The following is a 19,079-nucleotide window of genomic DNA, read 5'->3' as shown; positions in this document are numbered from 1 at the left end:
AAGTCAGAAGAGAGGCTTAGCAGGATAAACTGTGTTCCATATGACTGCCATTTTTTCCTTTGTGAGGATGGTGCAGGATTGTATCACGTTTCATTCTGCTGTGCATAAGGCTGCCTAGAAGCATCTCCAACTCAATGGGACCTAACATAACAAGGTCTGTCATTAAGGTGGACTTGATAGCACCTCTCAGCAAACCTCCAGGTGAAAATTCAAGTCAGATCTGCTAGGAGCATTTGTCAAACTTCTTCCATTCTCAGCCTTCTACTCTTGACTGTAATAAATGTGTCCTCCCCTTTATCCATTGTTCTATTAATTGAGAGAGACTCTATCTATAAATTGTCTTTGGAGACAGTATTTTATTCTATGCTGCCATGATTTACAGTTAGAAAAGACAGTTTATAATATTCTATGACTATTTGTTTAAAAGGTGCTACATTTCAGGGGATGTTGTTCTTCTAATCCATACAGTAGAAGAAAATAAATGGTTGTAGAATCTTAGGAGTAATATATCTATCAAGTCATATGCTCTATAACAAACTCATCTAGCATACAATGCAAACTGTATTTATTGTTCAGGAGGCCTTCTTTTAAAAAAAACGGTTGAAATTGTAACCTTGTTTGTAAAGCATTTTTAACCTTCTAAAAGAACTGGTTCCATTAAGCAAGCAGTGAGCCAGTAAGTCTTGGTATCGCTGTGTCCTCTAGGCCACAACTGATTTTACTCAGAGTACTTCCTAGCTCACATCAACCTATAAAATAATGGAATATGTATGGTTCCTCAAAAATATCAAACTAAAATGATTCTTTACAATTTTATCTGAAAGGAAACATTTCTGACTTACCTTCTAAAGGAACACTCACAGCAAAATACAAAGCCAACTTCAGCTGTCAATGAATTCCTCTCCCCTCACTGATGTCAGAAGTCTCCCCTGCTGATAGCCTCTCCTTGTGATAACCTACAATGCTCCAGATACAAGGTGAGCTCATCTGTGTAATATTGGAGATTGTGAAGACATCTTTCATTCAATTCTAGATGTGCTTCCAACTAGAGAATAGAATACAATTCTTTATCAATTTACATTACAGGTCTATGGGTGTTTTAGCTTTATCTTGCTAAATCTTTATCAGTAATAGCGGTAAAATTTTATTATAAGTGTCTTCTTCAGTCTCGTGCTACTCTATAAAAAGTGAACTATGTTTTTTGCTTTTTTAGTAGAACTTATTTTAAGGAACTCTGGTGAGTTGCTAAATGCTTTTCTAGCCACAAAAATATGGAACTAAAATGATTCTTTACAATTTTATTTTCAAAGAAAACATTTCTGACTTACAACTAGCCATGAGGTAAGTGGTTTGAAAGGACTAGCCTTTCTGAGGGAAAAGAATGAAGCTTTCTGATCCTGCACAGCAGTGGTTCTCAACCTGTGGGTCTGGACCCCTTTGGGGATTGAACGACTCTCTCCCAGGGGTCACCAAATTCATAGCAGTAGCAAAATTACAGTTATGCAGTAGCATCAAAAATAATTTTATGGTTGAGGGGTCCCCACAACATGGGGAACTTTATGAAAGGGTCACGGCATTAGCAAGTTTGGGAACCACTGTGGTACCGATTTTAGTCTAAGAGACTGAAAGGGGCAATTCTATGCTGCCCTATAGAGTTCCTGTTAGTTGGAATTGACTCAGTGCCAGTGGGTTTGGGAGACTGATAGCTTTCAAAGGGGAAAAAAAAATCAATTCTCATATTCTATTAGGCTTTCTTTTCAAATATATTTACAACATTAAAATACAAAAATGGGCCCTTCCCGGTTCCGTCTTGGGCTTGACCTACAGCCGTCCGGGGGAAGATGGCTGGCCCAGCAGTGACCCAGCTTTCCGAGGTGCGATGCTTCAGCACATCTGTGATCAGGCCATTCGCCAAGCTTGTGAGGCCACCTGTTCAAATCCATGGTGTTGAAGGTCGCTATGCCGCTGCCCTTTATTTTGCTGCATCGAAACAAAATAAACTGGAGCAAGTGGAAAAGGAGTTGTTGAGAGTAGCAGAACTTCTGAAGGACCCCAAAGTGGCTCTTGCAATTCTGAACCCCCATGTGAAGCGCTCTATTAAAGTGAAAAGCCTGAATGACATCACCGCCAAAGAGAGGCTTTCCCCCATCACAACCAACCTGATCAAGTTGCTTGCTGAAAACGGCCGTTTGAACAACACCCTGGGCGTCATTTCGGCCTTCTCGACCATCATGAGTGTCCACCATGGAGAGGTTCCTTGCACAGTCACTACTGCATCTCCCTTAGACAACGCCTCTCTCTGTGACTTGAAAACAGTCCTGAACAGCTTCCTAAGCCAAGGCCAGGTGTTGAAACTGGAGGTGAAGACTGACCCATCAATCATGGGTGGAATGATTGTCTGCATTGGCAAGAAGTACGTGGATATGTCGGCCAAGTCCAAGATTCAGAAGCTGAGAAGGGTCATGCGGGAGACGGTGTGACCATCTTGATTTTCTGTCGGTGAATATCCTTCAAAGTTGGAGCATCAATAAAAATGCTTCCTGCTGGCAGAAGGACCTTGGGCCTCTACTCAAACACTCCCTCTATGCATGAATACCTTCTTTTATTAAATTGGAACTCTATGATGCTCACTCTCCCGACACAACAGCTGGAGCCAACATGGGTGAACAAGTAAATGTGGTGAAGAAAGCTGATGGTGCCCGGCTATCAAAAGAGATAGTGACTGGGGTCTTAAAGGCTTGAAGATAAACAAGCGGCCATCTAGCTCAGAAGCAACAAAGTCCACATGGAAGAACACACCAGCCTGTGTGATCGAGTGGTCCCAAAGGGATCAGTTACCAGGCATCAAAGAACAAAAAATCATATCATTGACTGCACACCTCCATGATAGGATCGCTGAAGACAAATGGGTGCATAAACAAATGTGGTGAAGAAAGCTGATGGTGCCCGGCTATCAAAAGAGATAGTGTCTGGGGTCTTAAAGGCTTGAAGGTGAATAAGCGGCCATCTCGCTCAGAAACAAATAAGCCCACATGGAAGAAGCACACCGGCCAGTGCGATCACGAGGTGCCCAAGGGACCAGATATAAGGCATCATGCAAAAAAAAAAAAGTTATAAGTGTGTGTATGTATGTGTATTTATGTGTATATGTATATATGTATGTGTATATATATATTATATTAAATGAAGGGGGAAGTGCAGAGTGGAGACCCAAGGCCCAAGTGTCAGCCAATGGAGATCCCCTCATAGAGGGGCTTAGGAGAGGAGATGGGTTAATTAGGGTGTGAGGTAGTATCGATGAAGAACACAGCTTTCCCCCAGATCCTGGATGCTTCCTCCCCCCAACTACCATGATCCGAATTCTACCTTGCAGGGCTGGATAGGACAGAGGCTGTACACTGGTACATAGGAGGGTTGGAGATACAGGGAATCCAGGGTGGATGATACCTCCAGGACCAAGGGCGTGAGGGACGATGCTGGGAGAGTGGAGGGTGAGTGGGTTGGAAAGGGGGAACTGATTACAAGGAGCCACATGTGACCTCTTCCCTGGGAGAGGGACAGCAGAGAAGGGGGGAAGGGAGACCCCGAATAGGGCAAGATATGACAAAATAACGAGGTATAAATTACCAAGGGCATATGAGGGAGGGGGGAAAAGGGAGGGGGGGGGGAAAGGAGGACCTGATGCAAGGGGCTTAGGTGAAGAGCAAATGCCTTGAGAGTGATTGGGACAGGGAGTGTATGGGTGTGCTTTGTACAATTGATGTATGTATATGTATGGATTGTGGTAAGAGTTGTTGGAGTCCCTAATAAAATGTAAAAGAAGAAAAAAAAAAGATAAGATAAAATAATGATTTATAAACTATTAAGGGTACAGAGGGAAGGGGGGAGCAGAGAGGGAGCAGGAGGAAAAAAAAGGAAACCGAGCTGATTCCAGGAACCCAAGTGGAAGGCGAATTTTGAGAAGGACGAGGTCAACGAATGTATAAGGGTGCTTTGCTCAATTGATGTATGTATGGATTGTGATAAGAGTTGTATGAGTCCCAATAAAAAGATTTATTCATTAAAAAAAAAAAATGCTTCCTGAACAAAAATAAACAAATAAATAAAATACAAAAATCAGTAAAACATTACCAACTACAATAAAAAATGCTTGAATATATATTGCTAAATGAAAGCATTAAGTCTGAATAGCCTAATTCCTCTATGCTGCATAATATATGGCATGCTAGGAAAGGTAAGAACTAATCAGATGGCAAATCGATCAGTGATTGCTGGGGTGGAGGGACGTTAAAGAGAGGAGCTGATACCAAGGGTACAAGTACAATGTAAATGCTTAGAAAATAATTATGGCAACACATGTACAAATATGTTCAAAATAACTGTTGTATGGGTTGTTATAAGAGATATATGAGTCCTCCCAAAAATCTTTAAAAACAAAAAGATTCAAGGTCACAGGAAGGAATGTAGAATGAGACAAAATCCATTTGTGTTAGGGTTCTCTAGAGAAACAAAACCAGTACATTAATAATCTTAGATATATTTATATAGATAGATAACATAAGAAATAAACAATTAATCTATAAAGCAGTACAAATGGCTCAGTGCAACTCACTCCTGTGAAACAGCTAGTACGCAGTCCTCCATGGAGCAATTGAGGCTACCTAGCCACAGGCAGCAAACAGCAAGCAGCTCACAAACAGTCAGCCAGATGACAGAGGCCGACACTCCCCAGCTCCTTCCGACAGTACCTTCCAGTAGCGTAGCAAAGCAGGTCTTGAAGGAACCTCAAATTACAGTGACACAGTTCACGGGTTAGGTGTCCCACAGGTAGTATAGTTTGCAAATTGAGGCACAAAACAAGCAAGGCAGCCACACACTGATCCAATAGCAAGAGAGAGAGGTGAGGCTGACTGAGTCATTTATCTCTCCACTCTTCAATTAATCCCACATGTGTTTATTGACAAGATTGGCACAACAAACCTTCCTATCACACAACTGTTATAGCATCAATATTCAACAATCTCACTAACAAGATTGAGGGGAATTCTGCTCACTAAAAACAGCAAATGAGTGGAGTTTGTAAGGTGAGGCAAAAGAAACTGCACCTAAATGTTTTGCCCTATTCCGTGCTTTCCCAAAATAGGTGTTAGCACCCCCTGGGGGCTCTAGAATGTTCCAGTGTTGGGGAGGGGTTCAGGGGGAAGCAGATACATTTTATCCTGGATTTGGGGCTATAGTACAAAAGTTTAATTGCTAGGAAGGCACTGAGTAATTATGTTTTCTAAAAAGAAACCAGTAGGTAGAATATGTTTAGACACCTATTGAGTCTAGTTGATAAATTTGTTTTGCTCAGCCATATGGGTAAATAATTTTCACAGGTACTAGTATAGGACATGTAATTAAAGAGATACTGATGATAAAAGCTATTATTGGAATGGAGTTTACAAATAAGCAAGGGCAGAATACTAGAATGACTGAAGTGGTAATATAGTGGAGTTAGGCATATCAGTAGAATTCATGTTTAGTATAATTTACGCAGATAAAAAGTGGCTAATTTTACATGTCAACTTGGCTAGCTGTTGGTGCCCAGTTCTTTGGTCAAACACCAATATAGATGTTACTGAGACACTAACTCATAAATATGTTTAACATTTACAACCCAAATTTTAAAAAATCAACAAACCCAATTCCGTTAAGATAATTCCAACATGTAGCTAGTACTTATACAGGGTTTCAGTCTTTTAGGGAACAAAGCAAGAATAAACAATGTATGCAACCAAATAAATGAAGCCATTTCACATTAATCTAAACTATGAAATATTCATTAAATCTTTGGGGTTCTCTTGTACTCTGACTAAAGACACAAGCATAAAAAATACATGGGACACAAAAGGTCAGAAAGGGCCATTTTCAAAACCATAATTAGCTTATATAAAAATATTAGCATTTATCAGCCCCCATAATTTATGAGTCTCCAAGTCTGTTAAAGGGAGCCCACTTGCTGCTAACATCAAGGTCAGTGGTTTGAAACTACCAGCTGCTCCTCGGAAGAAAGTCCGGACTTTCTACTATTTACAGAGTTACCATCTCTCAAATCCACAGGGGCAGTTCTACCCTGTTTTCGAGGGTTGCTGTGAGTCTGCATAACTTGATGGCAGTTGAAAGATCACTAATATTGGTAGACTGCTTCCATTGTAAAATGAATTATTTTTCTAGAACATTAAAGTCATATGAGCATGTAAGCAGAGACAGACATATAAAATATGTCAAGATCACTTAAAATACATGTCCTACTTACTTGCATAGTTGAAAATTATGTAATGAGTATGCCATTAACGAATGACTAATATTCAGTAGAAAAAGTAAGTTAATATCTTAAGCAATAGAAATCAAATCATTTAAAATGAGAGTAATTTCTATTCTTTTGCTATTCCACAAGTTTATGCCACTACACTTCAAACAAAAATACTATATAATGCAAGGGATTGAAATAAGTAGCTTAAAAAGCCAAACCAAAAGATATAAAAACTTATGTTAAATAAAGATATTGGCCAGCAAGCACTATGCCCATGATGGAGAGAAATGAGCCTTTGTTCCTGTCTTTAAAGGGCACTGAATGAATACAGAAAAATTGAGCAAAACATGAAGAAATTAAGCTACGGATAGCAAAATTACCGAGTGTTCAGTGAGTTCCCTTTTGAAATAAAAATCTTCCTTAACAACTGGGTCAAATGTGAGGATTATATTGCTGAGTTTTAGCAAATGATCTGTAATCATTAGCTAAATCGCCTATTAAAATATGGTGTCCATGCCATTGTTGAAGGCAGGTGGCTTTTACTAGTTTAAATATGCAGTATTCTAATCATTCAATATTTGCATAAAGATCTCTACAGAAGTGAAATGAACTAAGATTGGATTGGTCCATGGGTGTGCCGGTGAAAAATAGTCTGTAAAGGACTTCTCTGAGTTCAATGTGAAGTTGGAAAAGAATGCTGGGGCTTTGTTGTACTATTTGCCCTCAAGAGACAACCAGGATCTACTGCTGAGCACCTCTGAGAACTGAGCTGGGAGCGCTGTCAGCCAAGCCTGTGCTCTGGCAGAACACAATCTGTATGATCCCCAAACCTGAAATTCAATTCTATTACTGACATGCTTATGAGGTCTGTCCTCAAAGAGTCTGAGTTCACTCATTGGAAACACAAGGACAGCAAGATTATTTTAAAAGTCATTTAATACGTATTCACACAGATAACAACTACTGTGACTCAGGATGGCACAGCATCCATGTTAGCAATTTCCTTTAACAAAGGCTTGGTTTAATAGAGTTTCTACATATAAAACTTGTGAAGCCTGGGACCCAGTCCCTAGAGTACCTATAAGCAGATCATTAGAAAAGAAAGATTACATATTTGAATCAAAATGCTTATTGCCACATTTTTTCCCAAGAAATTTCCAGTTTGGGAGCAATTCTAAGATGAAAACCTATTACAATCCCCTCCCTCACCACCATCTTATATTAAAAAAATTGTACCACTGGAATTGAACGAATATATACCCATATTTAAAGCACTACATTCAAGGACTCAGATAATTACTCTAGCACAAATGAAACTCTTATCGAGAACATATTGTATGTTTGCATTTTTCTGATGGGCTTCATAATTTTGCTTTGCCTGGGAGCAAGCAATCAGCCTCTCGCATGCCCCGTAGATTCTGCAGGTGATTGCTTTCGCCAAAAGTAAGTAATCTTTAAATTATTCAATGCAAAGTGAGCTCTGAATCAACTTAAAGCTCTTTGAATTTCGTCATTTTCAGACAGTACCTTCAAGAATTCATTTTGAAAGAGAGCCCTGCAGGGCTTGCAGAGGCAGATAGCTGTATATTTTTTGATGGGTCAATTTTATTATGCAAAATACTTTAATCAACCTTTGTAAATCTCTTCTCACAATAATTTGAAAATTGTTATTCTAATTCCTTAATTGATGTGGATAAACTTAAAGAAGCAAATTTTCTGACAGCAGAAAACATCCACTATTTGTCTATCAGTTAGTCCTACTGTGGTGGCTGTTGCCTAGCTCTTTCTCATCAGCAGCAGCAAGTGGCTTTGAACCACCGACCTTTCTGTTAACAGCCCAACGCATAACCACTACCACCAGGGCTCCATCGAAATCTGAAGATTTGAATAGATACATCTAAGGGCTCAGGAAGACTAAAGGATGCAGATAGCTACAAGAAGCTTGAGGCAAGAAAGGCCCTTATCCCATTGCTGACACTAAAAATTCCAAATCCTAGTCCCCGACCTGTAAGAGAATAAAGCTATTTTCTTTGAAACAGCCCTCTAGTGATACTTTTGTAATGATTGCACTAGGTGACTAAGGCATAGTTCTCTGTTTCTCCTACCAAAAATCCTTATGAAGTTTAAATATACTCCATACCCATAAATAGAAAGTTTGGTAAATTTCTGGAAAATGTTTTGATGTTAAGTGTTCCCATTAGCTAAGAATATATATGAGTTTGTACTCTCTTAGTTTGTTTGTAATTCAGCAGATAAGTTATGAGTATCAAATATGAAATTAGACCTGGACTGAGGAATGAATTCATTACATAAAATTAAATAATGCATGCTGTCTCTGGAGGTGAGGCATAGTTTTATTTTTAACATTTCAATAACTATTAGAAGGGGGTGTGGTAGTTACCTAATCTGGTGTCAATTTGAGGATTAAGAGTGTATGGGTGGAGTCTAGCCTGTCAATCTGGAAACAGCCAATGAGACCACTGTGTGGGCATGGCCTTCTCCTGAGAATTCTGGGAACTGCTGATTTTCCTCCTTGGAGACAGGAGAAACTCTCTCTCTGCTGATTCTCTGGGAGAAATCCCAGAGGAGAAGCCATACAGACCTACCCTGATGCAGCCCTGGAAGCTGGAGAAGCCACATGGAGACTCTGCCAGCGCTGAGATGCTTACAACACCTCTGGATCCAAAGACTTTCTACCCACTGGCCTGTGATCTTCCTGCATTTGGGGTCATTGCATGTGTTTCATGAGTCTGAAGAGGACTTTATATATTGGTATCACAATTATGGGCTAATATCTGACATGGGCTTGGGCTGGAGGGGGTTGGGATGCTTTCTTAATGTAAAATTACCCTTTTATATAAAGCTCTCTCTTATACACATATGAGTTTTTATGGATTTGTCTCTTTAGTCTACCCGGACTAAGATAGGGAGTGATGTGCTGTGGGTAGTAGAATCATGTTGGAGCCTAGAGAAGGGCATCAGATAAATCAATGAATGTACATTAATATTTGTATAACAGGAGCTCAGAATGACAGGCTGTTTTGATTAACCATCTGAAAGAAGTTTCATCTAAGTTATCTGAAAAGATGAATGTTGAGATTTAGGAAAATCCAATTCAATTATTCATATTGTAGACAAGTTACTAAGTCACTAGGTAGGGATCACAAGTTTAAGATTATACATTCTTCATTCCAGATGTCTCTATAGAGGAAATTAAATTTGTACCCTATAAAACATCTCAGAAATCATGGCAGAATTAAGATTTTAGTTTTTTTCTTATAGAGCAAATAATTTCAATCACTCTTAAAATTAAGGATGAATATATCTTTTCTGTTTTCAATGTACATGAGAGGTCAACTGTTAAATTTTGGTACAATATATTCACGACTATCTCCCAAATAAATTATGGAGGAACACTATTCAATAAAACAAACACAAAATAGAATTTTACAGGCATTAAAAGTACAGTGACAATATTGTCTGATAACATCAAATATTGGTAATATAAGTTAGGATATAGCTTCTTAAAATATAAAGTATCACAACCGCTTTAGATGACATATTAAAATGTAAGAATTTACATTTCAACTAAGTATGTGTACTAAATACGTTTCAGCATCTATTATAACTTCTGTCAATTAGTCCTGCCGGGATGATGCCTGTGTTTCTGTGGTCTTGAAAATTATGCCATGGAATTTCAAATACCAGCAGGTAACCGTAGTGAACAGAATTCAGTGGAGGCTAAGAAGAAGTACCCAGAAACCTCTCCTAAAAATAATTGAGCAATTGAGCAATTAAAACCTCTTAGCAGTACTTCACGATTGGGTATAGTGCTGGAAGGTAACCCCTCAGCTTGGAAGGCACTCAAAATAGAACTACAGAGAAGTTGCCTCTAAAAATTAAAGTTGATCTGTGTCATACACAGACCAAAGCTTTTACAATCCTCCTCTGCTAATGCGGCATGATTCAAAATGAGAAGACTGCTAAAAACACCCAGTAATAACCAGAACGTGGGATGAACAAGGTATGAAACAAAGATAATTCGAAGTTATCCAAATTAAAAGCAACACATAAAGTTCAATATCCTCATCAAACTGAGAAGGTACACCATTGCATTCGCAAGGAGATACAACATTCAGATCTCTCTCCTGAAGTACAAGTCTCTCGGTGATAGGAACATTTTCCTATGCCTACATAAGAAAGACAAGTAACTTTCTTTCAAACCTACATGTCAAAAATTAATGGCAAAGGTGAGGAAATTGACAATTTCTACCATCACCTTGACTCTGAAATGGATCAAATGTACAGTCAAAATGCATTGATAAGCCGGTGATTGGAATGTGAAAGGTGCAGGCGAACAAAATAATCAGCAGTTGTAAAATACAGCCTTCATAGCAGAAACCATGCCGATAGCTCATGGCGGAAAACTCATCTGTAAATGTTCACTAGAATCAGAATAAACTGTTAGGAAGAGAAAGAAGTGAGGTGGTGAGACATCATCTCACTTCCATTGGACAAGTTATCAGGAGAGACCGATCCCTAGCCCAGCTATGCTGCCTGCCAAAGTAGACGATCAGCCCAAAGAAAGGAAACCCTCCATGAGATGGCTTGGCTCAGTGGCTGCACAATGGGCTCAAACATAGCAATGCATGTCAGGGAGATATGAGATTGAGCAATGTTTTTGTTTGTTTTTTCAGTTGTTCATGGAATTACTGAGTCAAAATAAAATATACCGCACCTAACAATGACAAGACTATCTTAATGGAAGGAGATATTTTGTATGTCATTCATGGGTCACAAGGAATCAGAACTAACTCAATAATATCAAACCGGAACAAAACTATAACGATACTCAAATTTATGCAAGGCAATACACAAATAGTATTTTCTATAGTTGACTGGAAAATGACAAAATAGATATTACGATGCCTAAATACATGCATTATGGAATAGGAGTTGTGAAAGAAATTAAATTATACTTGTATAAGGAAACACCTAGTATGTATTGTTGAAAAGAGAAAAGATACACAGAGAGAAACCAATAAAGAGTACAACCCACTCATAGGTCTACGTATAAATACATAGAGAAGGGCCTATAAGATTAATGACCACAATAACTAACATTTTTTATCACTGAGGAAACTAATATCTTATTGAAAAGATGTCATAGTTATCTATTGTTGTTATCACAGAAATCTCATAAATAGGTGATTTTAAAGCCAATCTGCAATTGAGTTGACCCTGACAAATAGAGATCCTATAGAAGGGCCCTAAGTCTTTGAAGAGTTTCCAGAAGCATGCAGCATCATCCACAGAGCAGCTGGTGGGTTAGAAGCACCAACTTTGGCATCCCAATCCTAACTCACAGCACCGTGAAACCAAAAACCCAAACCCCTCGTGGATTCCACTGAGACTCCCAGCAACGCAGCAGAGAAGTGGCCCCTGTGGGTCTCTAGACTGGGAATCCTTACGGGAGCAAAAAGCTCCATTTTCTCCCAGGGAGCATCTTGGGGGCTCTGAATGCTGACCTTGGGGAAAACAACCCCACATTATGTCAACAAACAAACTCACACTAACATAAAGTTGATTTGGATTCAGAGTGACAAAGAAGCACTCCCCCTGTGGGTGTGCACGGGTGTGAGTCTTTACAGGAGCAGAGAGCCTGTAGTCTGCCCCGGTGGGGCTTAACTGCCCCCCTTGTCGCTACCAGCCCCATGAGTAGCCCATTCTGTCGCCCCATCTCCTGACTATGTCACCACAGCTCTACAAGGGTAAGGCTTTTAGTAAATGGTAACTTTTTATCTTTTAGTTCAGGAGGTTAGAAGTCAAAATTTGGGGGCTAGTTCTATAGGAAGGCCATCTTTCTCAGTCAGTTCTGAAGGATGGGACTTGTTTCTAAGCTTCTGCTTCTGGACTTAGATATGGTTGGCATCTCGCTTCCCATCTATGAGTCGCAATGCTTTAGTCTGTTTGTTAAATGTCTTTTACATCTCAAAAGAGAACGATTAAAGGTAAACACTACTCTAACCCTGTCTTACTCACATAAAAAAACAGTCCATCCGAAGGGGGATTATCAACAGGCTTAAAGAAGTTAGAATTTACATGAGATACTATATTGGGGAAAAGACAATTCAATTCATACTAGTATGCATTTATGTTTCTATCTAAAAATGGACATACATTTCTTAAACCTTAGTGTTTCCTGGAAATGGATAGACAGCTGCTATCCTCTTGGAAGGAAAATCCATAAATTCTGTTAAAAATTGAAATGCATATTAGGGCATGTATATAAATAGTTCTCAGCAGAATAAAAGGTATATAAACAGTTACATATTTTGGCATATCTCCTTCAAACTGCAGCTATTCTTTGAACATCTAATCTGTTGCTTCTCCAGCTAGATTTTTTCTGCCTACTTAGCACCTTGCATAAACAAAAAGCATTATTCCATCCCCTACCATTTTGTTTCAAGTTCCTGTTTATGGCCCCCGCTTACAGACTCCCACTTATGGCCCCACTTAGATACTCATACCATAAACCTACCACGAGTCATGTGCTATCATTGATGAAAGATGTAGCCTGCATAGAGGTAATGTGGTATAAAACTAGACTGGCCCCTTCAGTAAGCACAGTGACAGGGCAGAGAAAATGGAATGAATGCACCAGACAATCCAGAATCTGACTCCTTCAGCCTTCATCTGAGTGAACTTGAAATTGGAATATTTCATCATTTAAAGGGGCACAGGAAAAATTATCATTCATAGCTTCATCTCCCCTTTTCTTTATATAAAATAGGATTTCAATGGTGACTCGCTAATCCAGAGAGAGAAAGGAAACAAGAAAGGGAGGAAGGCAGAAACAGCTATCATGGGCCAGATTTTAACACCCGGAAGCCCATAGGTTGCAGACTAGCACTGTGTGCATTGGGTTTTCCTGGCGGTGACATTTTGACATCAGATCCTTAGTCTGTCCTTCTGAGCCCCATCTGACTATATGCTCCTCGCCAACCTACTACCGTTGAGGCTTTAGGGCAGCAGCTGAGTTCTGAAGCATTTGTGGCAGCTGCCTTGCCGCGTATCATTAGTACTCTTACGTTTCAAATAAACAGCACATATCCCTTTCAACTTCTGGCACACAGTGTCATAAGTATTAAAATAATTGAAAGCAGTTGGATTTTATAATAGAAAAACTCTAGTAAATGTCAAAGTAAATTGGATTACAAAAAAAAGAGAAAAACCAAGAATGCCGGGAAATATCAGATCTGAAACCAATTATTTTGTAAAGTCTTTTTACTTTGTATAATTCAACTCTGTGCATCCTGCTACTTAATGCTGCCAAACAACACAGATCCACCTAGAAAATAACTGCACACACACACACACACACACACACGGAATAAACTAAACAGCCTCTTTTCCAATGATAACCATTTTCAGATAAACATTATGGGACCATCCAGTGGTATAAGATTTGGAAAATGTGCTAAATGGTTTGAAAAGAAGAGCAAAACATCAGTAAGGAACTTGGGGGAAATAACTGATAATACAGATGGCAGCTCATCAGGTTTTAAGTGAATCTTAAAATTGCATACTGACTTAGGTACAAGCATGAATTTTTACAGGACTATGTTCTAAAATGAATAAACATTATTCCTTTAATTCCAAAAATAAACCAAACTCACTGCCATTGAGTCAATTCCAAGTCCTAACAGCCATCCAGGGCAAACTAGAACTTCCCGTGTGGGTTTCTGAAACTGTAACTCTGTAGGCCAATACAGTTCTTCTCCTGGGGAGCAGCTCCGGACCTTGTGGGTAGCAGCCCAACACATAACTACTACCCCTGTTCCAGGACTCCCTCCTCCCATCCCTGCAGGACGCCCTACTAATTAATTGTTTTTAATGCAAATGATGTATAGAATTCCATCAATACTCCATAAGTATTTATTAGAGTAAAAAATACTGAGTATTATTTTTTAAATTGCTATCCAATTGTATCCAGAATACATATATCAATTTTGCCCTTATGAGTCAAAGGATATTAGTGTACATTACTGTAAAATAATATACACATACTTATAATGATATTAAGATATAACATTCATTGTTATCATTCTTATAAAACTTCTTCACAAATTAATGTATTTTATTTTCTCAGCCTGTGTGAATTAATATAACCAACATAGTAATCCTCACATTTATGTAAACATGTATATGTCAAAAATGTATATAAGATGTAAATGGCTTAGTCTGTTTCTGGTTGTATGTCTGTTAGTGATATCATGGGTGCAGGTGTGACTAAATAATTACCATTACATTGATAGTATGGGTGGCTTAAGGAGCGCATTGTGATGATTATATATTCGCATCAACCTGGCTGGCTTCACTGTGGTCTGGCAGTTAAGATTGAATGATCACGGACGATGTGCTCTCACACAATATTATCAAATACATAAAGGGATCAGCATTGTGCATCAATTAATTTTAATAAGATTAGGGTGGCATTCCATACCCTTTTTCAGCCCAGATGCCATGGAAACCAAGTTTCCTGAGGAGTGGGGCCCGCTTTCAATATAAGTGGATCCTGCAGAAAAACTTGCTTTGCCTCTTTGCTGCTTTCTGGATCCTTCATCTGACTTATTGATCTCTGGGGCTTTGAACTTGAGCCAACAACTTGCTATCTTTCCTGCTGATCTTGGGAGTTGTCTGCAGCCTGCTGTCTGACCTGCTGACCGTGGAGTTGTCTCCCTCAAAAGTCACTTGTCTGTCATCTTCCTGCTGATGCTGAGCTCATCAGCTTGCAGAAGTCAGGAGACACTTCAGCCTGCAAATCCGGAGAAACATCCAGCTTAACATCTGAACGTAGAGTTAGAACCTGCCTGGAATTGGACTTGCCCGTTTCTATAACTATATGAGCCATTTTCTAGATAGAAATTTCCATATATGCGTCCATATATCTGTCATAGATATAAGCATCACTGGATTTGTTTCTCTGTTGAACCCAGCCTGAGATAGGCTATGTCTGACCTCTGACTACATGACGTGGAAGGATAATCCAACTCCACCCCTGCCATCTATGGGGCAGAGGCCAGGCATGACTCTACTCTCCACTCTACTCTGGCCTATCCCATCCCTTCCACGAGACTCTTCTTGGCTATGGGTTTGACAGCAGTCTTACAGAACTCAGAGGCCGTATCCATGACTTTGATGTTTATTAGGAAACCGTCATGATCAAAAAGCATTACGAATGCAGCCTTTTTGTGTATAGTGCCTCTTCCCATCCATCCTGCAACCCATTCTGTCCTGGTCCCCAGCCTCTCAGCAAGACAGTCCCTTGACCTCTGCCTTAAGTGGGAAAGTATTACAATGTTCCTTTAGTGCCAATAAATGGCCAAAGGACATGTGACCCTAGAAAGTCAGCATTCTGCCCTAACGCAGCCAGCTTACCCTTTGTTGGAGCCAGGAAACCCTCTGATGCATGGCCTCATGTCAGTACTGTGACATCTGGTACCTCTACTGCCTGCACTGTCACTTAACTCAGGGGTCTCCAAGACGACCCAGGATGATTCTTCTTTCTTGCTGGTTTTAGGATTCACTTTTCTTGCTTCATAAATTTATACCAAGACAAGGCAAAACTGACCACTGCCTTCCTTAGGGCTCTCTCAAACTTATTTATGTGCTTCCACCCAGTCATTTGGTAGGAGTTACAAAACCTATGATACAGTAGCCAGATCAGGTAATTTCATTTCTCTGTGTAATCTGAAGGATAAAAATGAGATTGTCTCTACCATGAAAACTTGCAGACTCAGAAACCATAGGAAACAATCTTACCCTGTCCTATGGAGTCACTTCAGTTTGGAATCAACTCAATAGTAGTGGTTTGTTGTTTGCTTTGGTTTCTATGTTTCTTGGAGAAGCACTGGGAGGACTTCCCTAATAAATTAGCCCCGCTACAGTCAACGCACTGTGCCCCCAATGCTTTGCACTGTCTGCGGGGAGCCACCATCCCACCTTGTGAAATTCTTACGAGTACATTGCAAAAAAAAATAAACTTTAGTATTGAAACAGTATGGAACTAGTTAAACCAGCAGAAACTGTTTCTGAATGATGTGGCCTAATCATAGATCAGTATAAAAACTCCATTAAAATTTTATGAAATCTGAGGACTCTCATAATAATATAACTCTCATAATAATATAACTAAAAATGAGAATCACAATCTTGCTTCATTTCAATTTAGATCACCCTCATTTGTGGAATTCTAATCAGCTAATCACAAGTACTAAATTGGCCTAGAAGATTCTTCACATACAAATGACTAGGTTTGCATTTGTTACATGTACATGTATGAACATATGAAGGGGTACCTGCCAAAAGAGCAGATTTTTCCCCAAAGCTATATATTTAATTTTTTTAATAAAACAACCTTATCACCTTCAAAATACTCTCCATTATATTTAATATGTTCATCAACTCTGCGATTCCATTCTTGGAAACATTTTTCGACCTCGTCTGTTTGGATGGCTGAGAGCACCTCCTTTGCTTTTGTCTTCACCTCTTCTGTCATCAACTTGCTGTCCTTTCATGTCCCCCTTCATTTAGAGAACAAAAAGAAGTCACATGGAGCCAGGTCAGGTGAGTAAGGTGCATGGGCAAGAGAAGCATGCAGTCTTTTGATAAAAACTGGAGCACTCAGATGGCTGTGTGAGCAGGCACATTTTTGTGATGGCAAAACCAGTCCTCGGACCGCCACAAATCAGCCCTGGTTTGTCATGCACTCTTATGCAAGCTTTTCAGAAACTCTAAATAGAAAGCTTGATTAACAGTCTGACCTGGCGGAATGAACTCTAAATGTACTACAAGTCTATATTTTGGTCTGTTTGGGAAGGCGACAGACGTTCCTTATAAGGTTTATCATCAATCGACATTTCACCTGTTTTGAAACGAGAAAACCACACATGCACGTGAGTTTTCCCCACTGTGCTGTCCTTGCCATCTGTGTAGATCAGCACAACCGATTCTGCTGGAATTCTGCAGGAAGCAAAATTTCACCACCACATGCTATTTTCTGAAATTGGCCATCACCAAAAGTGAGGTTGGAGTGAAACTGCTTTTACAAAAAAAATTCACTGGGACCAGAGAAAACCTTCCCAGGTGACGCCACTGGGTGCACTAATTCAGAGCAAGTTGCTCAATGCTCACCTAACAGGAAAGAATACATACTCCTATGAAAACTTCACTCTGCCCAGCTCAATTCCATTTGGGTGGGGGGTACCCCCTCATAGAGATCAGATTTTTAATGATTACATAAAATATATGTATGTAGTACATATAATTCGAGGCATAGTGATTTATATGTATGAAGGGGCCACAAAATTGATGAAAAACCCTATTATCTATGTATTTCTACACACACACACACACACACAACCACACTGCCAGTAATTTGATACTAGTAGCCACGCGACAAAATGGAACAAAAGAGTGGATACTGACTCATAGTGAGCACAGAGGAAAGGGCAGAACTCCCTCATGGCTTCTGTAACTCTGCCAAGACTGTAATTCTTCATAGAAGCAGAAAGTCTTGTCTCTATCCCTTGGAAAGGACTGACTACTGACCTTGTTCTTACGGTTATCAGCCTAACTTGTAGCCACCACACCACTGGGACCCCTCAAAGAGTGGGTGGTGTGTGTGAATTGCTGACGTGTGATTAGTTTCTCAACAGTTAACCCATGGCCGTAGCAGGGCTCTGTTTCTCTGTCTCTGTATATCTCTCTACACACAAACATACACACACAAATGTATATACATATATATACGCATATGAGCTACATGTTACACACATACACATTATATATACATAGATAGAATAGATATATAGTCTTAACTTCAATTTATTATGAAGGCTAAAATTTAATTGATATCGAGACTATCCAACTTATGTGTGTCAGAGTAGAACTGTGCTGGTTCAAATGGTTCATTTTCATCCCAGAAGCAGATTGCCAGGATTGTTTCCTTAGGCACCTCTGAGGACATAGTCCCTGGCCCAAGACTTCTGGGTTAGTAGCAGAGCCTTTTTTCTGTCCACACCACCCAAGGACTTTAATTTTATTGTGATTATTTTATTTTGTTTTTTCCTTTGGCTAGATTATAGCACTTTTTTTGAGTTATTTTGACCAAATATCTCGTGTGATCACAATATAACAAATATCATGGGTTATAAAATCAGGGAACAATATTAGTTTAAAAGAAGAGCAGAAAGTAAAGTCAAAATTTGGAAAATTCTGCAGGACAATTTTTGATCCCAGTATTCCTTCTATGTTAGTCAAATATAACAGACTGTATCTATGAATAATTGTCTAAATAATAAAAGTGAATATTTTAATTAATAATTTCCATGTTAATGTTCTTTTTCAGAATAAAGAACAGATTGAAGTCATTGTGATACACAGACCACACTGATTTTTTTTTCACATTTCATGTATTTGAAGTCTAATACACAATGTGCAGTATTTTAGAGGCAAAATTTAACAAATAGAATATTGTCTCAAGCTTTTCATATATGTATCCTTTCCATTTTCTACAAGGATAATAGCAAACCTGCAGTTTTTTTAAGTTAAGTCACTATAAGAATAAGATTGCTCTGGAGAAACTTTGGTGGTGTAGTCGTTTAGAAGTTGGGCTTCTAACAAGGTCAGCGTTCTTACCCACCAGGCAGCCACTCCAAGGGAAAAAATGAACTGATGGGTTCCAGTAAAATTTTCCAGTCAAGGAATCACAAAGGAGCAG

At 39.2% G+C, this 19,079-nt stretch overlaps 1 pseudogene; it reads left to right on the top strand.

Moving 5' to 3' along the window:
* The first annotated feature begins 1,818 nt into the window (after positions 1-1,818).
* Positions 1,819-2,505, top strand: LOC142456549 (ATP synthase peripheral stalk subunit OSCP, mitochondrial pseudogene; annotated as a pseudogene).
* The last annotated feature ends 16,574 nt before the right edge of the window (positions 2,506-19,079 follow it).

This window comes from Tenrec ecaudatus, chromosome 9 (assembly GCF_050624435.1).
Source record: "Tenrec ecaudatus isolate mTenEca1 chromosome 9, mTenEca1.hap1, whole genome shotgun sequence".
Taxonomy (NCBI): domain Eukaryota; kingdom Metazoa; phylum Chordata; class Mammalia; order Afrosoricida; family Tenrecidae; genus Tenrec; species Tenrec ecaudatus.
The sequence above is the reverse complement of the archived record's forward strand: the minus strand, read 5'-3'. Positions and strand labels throughout refer to the sequence as shown.